We start from the raw sequence: 11,010 nt of genomic DNA on the forward strand, positions 1-11,010 counted from the left end.
TGCAACGATGCGACGAGTGCATCGAGTGGCTCGAAGAGCTTCGTCGTGCCAAGCGTCCGCGCCTCACCGTTAGACACAAACAATCCATGGTGGCGAGGATCGCGCGACTCGCAGGTGCAAAGACACAATTAGAGCGACGTTTCGTGTACGTTGGTGGCGGGCGCGCGAGTTACGACGAAAGATTTCTCGTCTGGCGAGAGATCGACGCCGCGTTTGAAAGCCGTATATCGACAGGTGCTGTGGTCAACGTCGATTACATCGAGCCGCAGCGGTTTTTGGAAGACACGAGAGAAATAGTGCTCGAACGTGTGCAAGACGCCGTAGAAAGACACGGTAATGCAAAAGTGAACACCGCGTTCAACGGCGAGTTTGCGACGAAGGATAAACGTGCTAATTCAAAGCGTATAATTCAAAGAGCATAATTTCAAAGAACAGCGAGATATACCGATACACCGATTTGCGCGAGTGGTACGAGCAGCATATCATCGAACCCACGTTGACATCACTCGAAGAATTCCAGGAACGCGACAGCGGGTGGGCATTGTCGCGAATCCTCAATTTGGTAGTGAAAGTGAATAAACTAAATTCCATGCGCGCGGGATGTTATTTCGAGGTGCCGCGGGTAATAGCGACGAAACGAGCGGTGATCAATGTTAGTACGATGGATAATGCGTGCTTCGCGTGGTCGGTGATCGCCGCTCTGTACCCGGCTGAAAGAAATGTAAATCGAGAGTCATCGTATCCGCATTATACGACGGTGCTGAATCTCGCGGGTATCGAATTTCCGATAACGTTCAAAGACATTCCGAAATTCGAACGGTTGAACGCGGTGTCGATCAATGTATACGGCAGAATAAACAAGTTTTTCCTCTGCAGCTCACCAGTGACAGGAAGGACAAGCATGTCAATCTCCTGTACATGCAAGATCCACGCGACGACGGTATCGGTCACTTTGTGTGGATCAAGAACCTGTCGCATCTCGTGAGCTCGCAATTAAGCAAAAAAAAGAAGAAATATTTCTGCGATCGGTAAGTACACGAAAAATAAGTACATGAAAAAATTATTATAATTTCCCATCTTATTAATAAAATATAGGTAACTGTTACAATTTTTTGTTTTTTTCAGATGCTTGCATTACTTCAGCACGAATGTGAAATTGCAGTCGCACACAATGGACTGCTAGAAGATCAACGATTGCGCTATTCGACTGCCGAGCGAGGACGATAAGTGGCTCGAATTTGGGAACCACTGCAACAAGGAGCGCGTCCCATTCGTCGTCTACGCCGACCTGGAGTGCGTTTTACGGAAGACGGAACCCGACAGGGAAGATGTGTCGTCGTACGCGTATCAATGGCATGAGGTATTCAGCATAGGCTACTACGTGCGTTGCTCGTACGACGACGCGGTATTGTCGTAGTTCCGTCGCGACAAAGATTGTATAGCGTGGTTCGCGCGACAACTCAACGATTTGGCGCATCGCGTGAAAAATATCATATCCGCCAACGTGCACATGGAAACGTTGTTGAAAGAACAATGGAAGGCGTATCGTAGCGCGACGCGTTGTCACATTTGCCAGAAACCGTTTGCGTCGGACGACACGCGGGTACGCGATCATTGCCACTTAATCGGTAGATACCGCGGTCCAGCGCATTCGAATTGTAACTTAAATAACAAAAATTTATTATATATTCCGATCGTTTTTCACAATTTATCGGGCTACGATGCGCATTTTATAATTAAGGAAATCGCTACAGCATATGAAGGACACGTAGATGTATACCGATAACTAAAGAAAAATACATCTCCTTCACAAAACATGTTGATAGCACTAAAGATAAAACTGAAAATAATTCTCAAAGAAATTGTGTAAAATTACGTTTTATTGATTCTTTTAAATTTCTCAGTACAAGTCGATAAATTAGCGTCGTATCTCGATAAAGACAAATTAAAAATTATACGTTCAAAATTTTCAACACTATCGGATGATGAATTTGAATTACTGACTCGTAAAGGTGTCTTTCCGTACGAGTACGTTGACTGTGCCGAAAAATTGCACGCACTTACCATCGCGCGAATCTTTTTACAGTTCGTTAACGGGCGATACCGTATCCGAGAGCGATTACGCTCACGCGGCGAACGTATGGCAGCGATTCAATATCCGAACGCTCGGCGAGTACAGTGATCTGTACTTAAAAACCGATGTGTTGTTATTAGCTGACATTTTCGAAAATTTCCGCGAAAGTTGCGTCGCGAGTTACGGTTTCGATCTCGCACATTATTACACCTTGCCTGGTTTCACGTGGGACGCGATGTTAAAACATATGTAAAGTTTGAGGTTGCTCACTGATATTGACATGATCATGTTCATCGAGCGCGGTATACGCGGTGGTCTCAGTCAATGTTCAAGCAGATACGCGCGGGCTAATAACAAGTACATGCATTCGTACGACCCGTCGGAACCGTCGTCGTACTTGATGTACTACGACATTAACAATTTATACGAGTGGGCGATGTGTCAACCATTATCATACGCCAAATTTCAATGGGTCGAAGACGCTGCGAACTTTGACGCAAAGCTGCTACGTCATCCACTACCGCAACCTGCAGCAATGTACTTGTCACGGTCTTCGCGTAACAAAGATCCATCGGATGCTACAATTCGAGCAATCTCCATGGCTTCGCGATTACATTGAACTTAATACAAATTTCAGAACGCGCGCGAAAAACGATTTCGAAAAAAATTTATATAAATTAACGAACAACGCGGTATTCGGTAAAACTTTGGAGAATGTGTGCAACCACGTTGATGTAAAATTATTAACAAAATGAGATGGACGGTACGGTGCGGAGGCAATGATTGCAAATTTCCACGGTCGTAGCGTCTTTACGGAAAATTTAATAGCCGTCGAACTGCGCAAACTCGAGGTTCGACAAACAGGTTTACGTGGGTATGTGTATACTCGACATATCGAAAGTCTGCTTGTACGAATTTCACCACGAGTATATGTTACCATTGTTTCGCGACAAATGTAAAATAATGTACACCGATACAGACAGCCTTATACGAGGTCTGGCTATTAAATAACGAGACTGCGCACGCAGAAGGCGTCCTAGAGGAGTAGGGTGGGAAACGAATGCAGCGTTGGATAGCTGGAAGTGTCTACTATTCCAGTACGAAAAGACGTTTTTGTCGCAGTAGTAGTATTTTTTCTATAGAGGTTAGAAACGAACTTGTTTTTTTCTCGTGCCGATAACAATGTGTGAGGAAAAACACGAGCAACGGATCAATGTGAAATTTCTCGTTAAATTAAAAAAAACTCCGACTGAGTGCTATAAATTGTTGAAAGAGGCCTATGGTGAGAATTCTCTATCTCGTGCGCGTGTTTTCGAATGGTATAAACGGTTTTCTGAAGGCCGAGAGAGCACCGAAGATGACCAACGTCCAGGTCGACCTGTCTCTGTTTCAACTCCGCAAACAGTGACCAAAATCAATGAAATTGTGCGCGGAGATCGTCGTATGAGCATTCGGATGATTGCTGAGACTGTACACGCCGATAAAGAAACTGTCAGAAAAATTTTACATGACGAATTGTGGAAAAACAAGTCGTGGATCTTGCACCAGGACAACGCACCTGCCCATAACGCGCTGTCTGTGAAGCGTTATTTAGCCGCTAGAGGCACTCCAGTGCTCGAACACGCGCCGTACTCGCCTGATTTAGCACCCTGTGACTTTTTCCTATTTCCGAAGATCAAGTCTGCCTTAAAAGGAACCCGGTTCGAGTCGATGGAAAAGGTGAAGCGAAAATCGGCGGAGCTCCTAAATGCTCTTACAAATGAAGACTTCCAGCATTGCTTTGACCAATGGAAAAAACGAATGGAATGGTGTGTGGCGAGGGGAGGGGAATACATTGAAGGGGAGCATTCAATTGTAGAATAATTTTTAAAATAAAACTCTTTTTCATACGCAGTCTCGTTATTTAATAGCCAGACCTCGTATACCGCGTCGAGTGCGAGGGCGTTTACGAGACTATGAAACGCGATATCGCTAGATTCGACACGAGCGATTATCCGACGGACAACGCGTACGGTATGCCTCTCGCGAACAAAAAAGTACCCGGTCTGATGAAGGACGAAAATAACGGTGCGATAATGACCGAATTCGTTGGTCTCAGAGCGAAAATGTACGCTGTGAGGGTGGACGGCAAGAAGGACATTAAAAAGGTGAAAGGCGTAAAGAGTAACGTCGTAGCGCAAGCGATAACGTTCGACGATTACACTCGATGTTTGAACGAAGAGATCAAAATGAATCGTCGTCAATCGTGTATACGATATAAACTGCACGAGGTATACACGATATCCGAATCGATCACTCTGAGTCCATACGATGACAAACGATACGTCGTACCGAATTCGACGGAGACGTTACCGTGGGGACATTGGCGGATACCTTTGTAATATATGTACATATCAACATTTATATTATTATTATGTTTTTACATTTTTTTATATTTTCATACAGCGTATATGTATTATCTTAATTTGTACTTTGTGTATGTCTTTTAACATTTTTTTAAATATTCTCGTACAATCTACATACCTGTTACTATTATGTACTATTATCATTATAATTAACATTATATATAATTAGCATTATGTTTTTACGTTTTATATAAGTATTACTATTATGTTTTATGTAGTATCATTTATTATGTATTACTGTTATTTTTCATTTCATGTATCGTACATTTATATACGTATTTTATATCTGTATACTCTAAAAAAAATGGAATGGATAATAAAAAAAAAATATTTTACACGTTTATATTCTTATATTATTATATGTATACAAAAAATATATCAATTAAAAATTTATCAAATAACATTGTTTTTGTGTATCCATGAATTGTGTGATCCATCGAATCCCAGCCACTTGACGTACACTTTGTCGTTCTTCCTGCGCAACACTTTCTCCACGAGATACACGTCCAGATGAGTAGTGCGATGCAACTCGTGCTCGTAGAACGCTCCAGCGACGGATTTTCCACGATAGTCCTCGAGTAGATAAGTTACGGGATTGGTAGGCTGCACCTTGACGATCGTAAACACTTCGGTTGTCCAATTTGGTGTGTAACCCTTCTCAAAAATCGTCTTGTACTTGCTCACGCGTACCGAATCATTGGATTTATGCAGAGTCGTGGAACGCTCGAATGTCTCGCTCGCTTCTTCTCTCTCCTCTTGTTCCTCTTCCTCCTTCCTCTCGCGTTTATGGGCAGACGCTGACTCTCTCTTTGTCGCGCGCACGCCGGGACTGTCGACGAAAAGTCGCAGCGGCTCGATAAGAAGCTTAAAACGTCTGTTCAACGCGATGTCCTCCTCGATTCTACTGGTCTTCAGAGCGCGATGTTTCTTGCGGATCGACTCGCTCGTCTTCTCGATCGCTCTCGCGATTTTTTCACGCTTCCGCACATCTGCCATGTTCGTCTGTGGCTAAGTATCGACAACGACTGGTCGCGTTACAGTATCGCGAACTCGTTAAATCCTTTTCTCGTCCATTTGTGAGCGCACTGTCTTTATCTATCACTACGAATCCATATTTTTGTTGCCAACAGGCGTGGCGCAAAATTTGTTGTACGACATGTCGGTATTTATATGATCGTTGTAAACGTGTTTCAAGTTGATACCGTCCTGTTTGAATAGAATCAGAAGGTTCGCGTTATCAGATGTTTAGGTATCCTCGCGTACATCTGACAGAGATAGAAGCAGACAACGTTCGCGTGGCGACCTATCGAAAAGTATTCTCTCACCGCATCCTGCTTGTCGCATGCCACGTCATCAAAGATAAAAATAGAATTTGAGCGCGCCTCACTCGGTGGAACGATATCGCTGTTGTTGGAGAACGTAAAGTAGCCTATTTCGTCGATAGACGTAAATAAATTTTCGAGATATCGATACTTTGACTGTTGCAACGATTTCGAATAGACGTACACGTTCTCAAAACGTACACCGTTCGGGCTCTCAAGTAAGCTTATGAGAACGTTGGTTTTACCGCAATTCGACGGACCGCAAATGATCCCGCGTATAGTACTCGGCAGCATTTCGCCGTGCTTGCGCTTCTCCGCTCTACCTCCCATCATTAGCGATTTCACGTCACAGTTCGTGACGCGTATCGTCAGTAATTGCAGCACGAATTTCATGCTCACACTACAGGCTGTGCGCTCTCGAACGACTATTTAAAGACGTGCGAATCCCGCGAATCTCGCAGTAGCAAAATGTATCTCGCGCTGAGTCATCCTTCGGATATTCGAAACTTGAGCGCCAAACAGTTACAATATACTCGTATACGAAGGTCGTACTCTTACGCGTGTACGGCGATTACATCGAACACGTTTGGGACCAGCTTCCGGAACACGTGAAGGCAGATTCGGAGGGTCGAACCTATCGTCGGTGCGACGAGCACTACAATCAGCCGTGGCAGCGAACGCACATCGATGGTCCCGCACCTAAGATAAAGGACTGTAACGAATGTCAGCGTCGGGTGGTAGTCTGTTGAATCAAGCGGTAAACGCGCTTCCTTTCAAGTTACACATTTCGGGCTACCAGTTTTGCGGCCCAGGCACTCGACTTGCGAAGCGATTAGCCAGAGGTGACGCGGGCATAAATCCGCTGGACGCGGCGTGTCGGGAACACGACATTGCGTATTCGCACAGCAACGATCTCACCGATAGACACGCGGCAGACAATATACTAGCCGAGAAGGTGCGAAAACGCATTACCGCGAGTGATTCGGCTCTGGGCGAGAGAGCCGCCGCTGCTGCTATCTGGGCAGCGATAAAAGCCAAGACCAAGATCGGTATGGGCATGAAACCGAAGAAGAAGACGACGGCGACGAAGAAAAAAACGACGAAAAAGCGGATACTTCCAACGGCGAAACGAGATGGTGCGTTACCGTTTCTGCCAATGTTGGGCGCGCTCGGATCCTTGATCGGCGGAGCGGCCAGCGTGACGAAAGCGGTAAACGACAACAAAGCCGCGCGACGTCAGCTCGAAGAGCTGCAACGACACGATCGCGCGATGGAACAGGGCCGCGGACTGTATCTCGCTCCGTACTAATACGGACGCGGACTGTATCTCGGCCCGTACAAATATGGATAGGATGAAGCTGCAAAGAAAAAAAAAAAACCAAAAAAACGATAAAAATGCCGTCTGGCGTAACTACCAATGTGCAATTAAACGAGCTCGCGAGACGTATGCGCATACAATACTTTAGAGGTGTTTTCATGCGTAACGAGTTACCAACGAGCGGTGTGCGTCGAAACGAAAGCGGTATCATGAATCTGGACGATGCGACGGGGCCTGGTATTCACTGGGAAGCGTACGCGAAGAGGAACAACCGCGTCGTATACTTTGACAGTTTCGGTAATCTTCGACCTCCCAAGAAACTGGTGCGATATTTCGGGAACAGTGCTACGACGATAGAGTACAATCGTATGTCCTATCAGACGTACGATCAGAGCTTCTGCGGACAGATGTGCCTGTGGTTTCTACAAACGGTAGACGCGCGTGAATTTAAAAAGCTCGGCGAGATGCTGTGAAATCTTAGTATTAGTCGAACACCGTCATGTCGCTGACACTTACGCTGAGCAGGAAGGGCACCGTCCTCGCGGCAAACTACTTTCCCGCCATAGATTTGAGTGACGGCGATTACACTCGGTCTGGCGATTTTTGAGACTTATCACACGATATCGAAAGTGAATAAATCGAACAACAAATTTTATTTTGCCAAAGATAATGCGGAAATTACAATTCCCGAAGGTTCGTACAAAGTGCGAGACATAAATAAATTTCTGAAACGCTCGATTTTACGGAAACGTCCTCACCGCGCTTGAAACCGTTGACGTAGTGCGCAGTGACAATAAGAACAATGACTCCGATGATGATAACGGTAAGGGTGGAGAATACCCGATTACGCTCCGCGCAAACTACAACACGATGAGATGCGAGATTAGATGTGCGTACAGAATAAACTTTGACAAGCCCAACAGCATTGGATCGCTGCTGGAATTCTCGTCGAAGCGTATACTACAACCGCGAAGATGGCACGAATCGGACATGTCGATCAACATAATGAACGTAAACGTTATCCATGTAGAGTGCAACGTGACCGCGGGTGCGTACAGCAACGGCAAAAGCGCGCACACGATACACGAATTTTCACCGAGCGTGCCGCCAGGATATAAGATATCGGAAAGGCCGGCGCAGATCATTTACCTACCGATCATCGCACGGAGCATTACGGATCTAGCGATACGCGTCGTCGACCAGAACGGACGATTACTCGATTTTCGCGGAGAAGAGATCACCGTTAGATTGCACGTATGACGTAAACAATGATAACGTTAGCGTGAGATGCTCGTGTTGAATGGAACGGAGCGCACGCAGAGAGATTACGTATTCTTTACAAGGCCAACGACGTCACAGCTCAATAACACTCGCTCATCTAACTGCATTAGGAAGAAGAAGAAGAAGCTTAGCGCGTCAAACGTTACATTTTTAAAGTCTTTGGGATTCATGGTGCGCAACATTTGAGATGACTGATATTCTATCATAAACATTAAAGACGAGCCGATCTTCAACGATTGCATCTTCAAGATTGAGACTCACACGTGCAACCCGTTCGCCAACACAACGTTCGGGTACAGCGATGAGATAAGAATACCCATACAGCAACAGAATCTATGCACATTGCCGTACGAAAGCTTTCTATACATCGAGGGAAAACTGACGAAGAACAAAGTGGTCCAGGGTGCTAGTGTGTCATTGGGAAATAATTGCGTTGCGTTTATATCGATGAGATTCGATATGAACTCAATGGTGTGGAGATTGATCGTAACAGAAACGTGGGCATAACTAGCACGATCAAAAACTATGTAACAGTGTCATCCGACAGACGCGTGATTCTGCGGAATGCAGGCTGGGATGCGCAGACTACAGCGGCTGGATATTTTAATTTCTGGGTACCTCTCTACGTACTGCTGGGATTTTGCGAAGATTACAGACGTGTTGTGATCAACGCTCGTCACGAATTGATTTTAATACGAGCGCGCAACGACAACAATTGTCTGACGGGAGATTCGGCGACAGAGCCGACGCTCGAATTATTCAAAGTACAGTGGCAAATGCCGCACGTATTATTGAGCGAGATAAATAAGCTGTCGATGCCGCGCGCTTTGGAGAGCGGACGATATCTGAGCATGGCTTTTCGCTCTTGGGATCTGTACGAGTTTCCGCTCTTGCAGAGCACAACCAAGCATTCGTAGGCCATCAAGACGCTAGTCAGCTCGAGAAGCCGCGCTACGTCATTTTCGCTATGCAACAAACAGGTCGAAAAAATATCATGTCTGAGGATGCAAGTTGATTCGACCATTGCAAATTAACCAATGCTAAACTCTATCTGAATACGGAATGTTATCCGTACGATGATTTGAATCTAGATTTTGATAAAAACAGATGTGCGATTCTGTACGACTTTTACGCGCGTTTCTGCAAGGGCTACTTTGGATACGAGTATCTCGAGCCGAGTCTCACCTTTACAACTTTTTTACGTAATGGCCCGTTCGTGATCATCGATTGCTCTCGACAGAACGAATCGGTCAAGAGTGACACCGTGGACGTGCGATTAGACTTTGAATGTAAGGAGAACGTGCCCGCGAATACGACAGCCTATTGTCTCATCATACACGATCGTGTGGTTCAGTATAATCCGTTGACCAACGTTGTGCGCAAAATCACCTACCTCATAAGTGTACCTCCGACACGATATAAAATCTACGATACGCCGCAATCAATCGCAGTAGTCTCGACAACATGTCAATGCCAACGTTCGTGAATCTGCAAGGATTCATCGTTAACAAGAAATTTATCGTGAAGGAAGTGGCGGTGCTGAAACAGGGGACCGTTCTCACGCATTATATTTTTACGAGTACCATGGAAATTTTTGACAAGATCCGACAGGTGTTGCGCTTCCTGGTTGAGTGCTTATTATCATGGATTGCGATGGGAGGACGGAATGGTTCCGTACAACGAGGCGAAACGTCTGATCACGACAGCTGTATTTGAAGATGATGCTATCGTGTACGTTAAGGGACGCGAGAAACGAACGTGGCTGTGGAACTTGCTTCTGGACGATGAGCGAGAACGCATGTACATCGACACCTTGGATGCAGTTTACGAAGACATCGAATCTTTAACTAATCTGGATGTTACTAATACTATGCGATGTGGACAACATGTTAAGAATTGCGCGTTACAAAATGTATTAAAAATATATAACTGGTTGCAAAAGAATTTTTTAAATAAAAATATGTTTACGTATTTATTACATATTTCTTTTTTCTCTTCCTTTATAATACATATACTCGTATAAACGTATATGTATAAACGTATGTATGTATGTATGTATGTATAAACGTATATATAAATGTATAAATGTATGTATAAACGTATGTATGTATGTATGTATGTATGTATATATGTATAAACGTATGTATGAATGTACGTATATGGTAAGCTTGTGACAAAAAATATGTAGAAAGACGTGATAAAACATGTCGCGACACGTTTGAAATTCTTGGAAAAAGTGAGGAGGGCCTGTCTGCCCTCTTCGATTCCAGAAGTGTTACCATATACGTCACAATTTATGCGGATGCAATCAGTCTTGCGATACCCGCTTGTACGAACGGTTAAAAAAAATGTACTTCGCCAAAGAGAGCAGCGCATCGTACGACGTAAAGAATGAATATAACATGTAAGTTTCAACATTCTAAACACAAAAGAAATGTTTTTTTAACATTATGTATGTATGTATGCAGTCCGCAGCATCGTGCGATGCGTTTACTGAGCAAACGTTACGATCTAATGAATACGGGCTATAAATTTTTGAAAATTGGAATCAACGTTGGCCCACCGAGTTACGTGGAGATCGTCCTGGGAGATCATCGCGGACACGAACTG

At 44.6% G+C, this 11,010-nt stretch overlaps 1 pseudogene; it reads left to right on the forward strand.

Annotated features, from left to right (window-relative positions):
- The first annotated feature begins 589 nt into the window (after positions 1 to 589).
- Positions 590 to 1,417, forward strand: LOC108751499 (annotated as a pseudogene).
- Positions 1,418 to 11,010: the final 9,593 nt, after the last annotated feature.

This window comes from Trachymyrmex septentrionalis, unplaced genomic scaffold (genome assembly GCF_001594115.1).
Source record: "Trachymyrmex septentrionalis isolate Tsep2-gDNA-1 unplaced genomic scaffold, Tsep1.0 scaffold478, whole genome shotgun sequence".
NCBI classification, from domain to species: Eukaryota; Metazoa; Arthropoda; class Insecta; order Hymenoptera; family Formicidae; genus Trachymyrmex; species Trachymyrmex septentrionalis.